The sequence below is a fragment of the Austrofundulus limnaeus genome, unplaced genomic scaffold, assembly GCF_001266775.1.
Source record: "Austrofundulus limnaeus strain Quisiro unplaced genomic scaffold, Austrofundulus_limnaeus-1.0 Scaffold201, whole genome shotgun sequence".
NCBI classification, from domain to species: domain Eukaryota; kingdom Metazoa; phylum Chordata; class Actinopteri; order Cyprinodontiformes; family Rivulidae; genus Austrofundulus; species Austrofundulus limnaeus.
In genome coordinates this window covers 328,865-330,216 of record NW_013952603.1, presented here as the reverse complement: position 1 = coordinate 330,216, position 1,352 = coordinate 328,865, and the positions used below count along the sequence as shown (strand labels likewise).

Genomic DNA, 1,352 nt, shown 5'->3' with positions numbered 1-1,352 from the left:
GATAAGGTTTGTTACTAACTGTAAAGCCTCGACTCATCATTGCGATGCGTCCACTCGAGTGGGATGGCCTTCTTTGCCCACCAGGAGGTTGGGACATTGGGACACTTTTATTTATAAGGCTTTGCTTGGACTGCTACCATCTTACATTTGTGATCTAATCACAAAAAAAAAAAGCGTCGATTCACATCCGTTGCGTTCAAATGATTGTTTCTTGCTCTCTGTCCCATTTCTCCTTACAGAATTGGGGAAAGGGGTCTTTGTTTACTCTGCCCCGTCTACATGGAGCATGTTGTAAAAAGTCTGGAAGTTAACTGAACTGATCCCATTGGGCTGAGGGCATTAGAAATTGCTTCCTTGAATTGCGATTGTTTTTAATAGTGGTTGTTTGTATTGTGTTTTAATTGTGTAAATCTATGTAAATGTATACTTTTTGCTGCCTCTTGGCCAGGACCCCCTTGAAAAAGAGGTTTTTAATCTCAATGGGACTTTCCTGGTTAARTAAAGGAAACACAACTACTTTAAACATTTAATTTTTGTTAGATTTATTTAAAGCTGCACTTCAGACTCAATTCTTCTGCCGTTACTAGCAAAAAACACAAATTGTGGTTGGCCCGCAATGCATCTTGGGATAGAGCGGGCTGAGAATGATTCACCGAACTCGTCTCTTAAATCTGCAAAAAGGAGGACGCATTTAAGTACCTCAAAGTGATAATTGAGTAAAAGTATGAGTATCTTATCATAAAATTACTTTGGTAAAAGTTCAAGTCTTCTCTAAGAAAAGTACGTGAGAAAAGACTGAAAGTATCTGACATTTATTGTACTTGGGTACCAAACATAATTGTCTGATGTAAAATATACTTAAGTCCTAAAGTACTGAGTAAAAGTGAGCGTCCAAACTGGGAGCTGACCTCCACAAAAAACTATTTATTAAAACTCATAATCAGCTGCGTCTCTGCTASGCTCATCTTCATTCTCAGTTACATTTGTTTGACATCCTGTTGGAGTGAGACGTGATGTGTGTCACATAYAGGTGTGATGATTGTACAAACTAATAAGATGTCAGAACTGTGTATTCACTCCATCCAGGAGGAACAATTTATCTGGATAAGTTTTTATTTTAGTTTTTTAAACAAGAACAAGCCAGAAATAATGATAATAAACTACTTTTTACATAGAAAAAAATGTAAGGAGTAGAAGCAAAAAAGACAGCTGAAAAATAATTACTCAAGTAATGTACTTGCTAAGTATTAGTAATAATACACAGCGGGTAAAATAAGTATCGAACACGTCAACATTTTTCTCAGTAAATATATTACTAGAGGTGCTAATGACATGAAATTTTCACCAGATGT

The 1,352-nt window shown here is 36.2% G+C and overlaps 1 protein-coding gene across 1 annotated transcript in view; it reads left to right on the top strand.

Annotated features, from left to right (window-relative positions):
• Positions 1-1,352, top strand: part of myripb (myosin VIIA and Rab interacting protein b) — a gene marked incomplete in the record, with an annotated part of 194,224 nt that overhangs the window by 101,603 nt on the left and 91,269 nt on the right.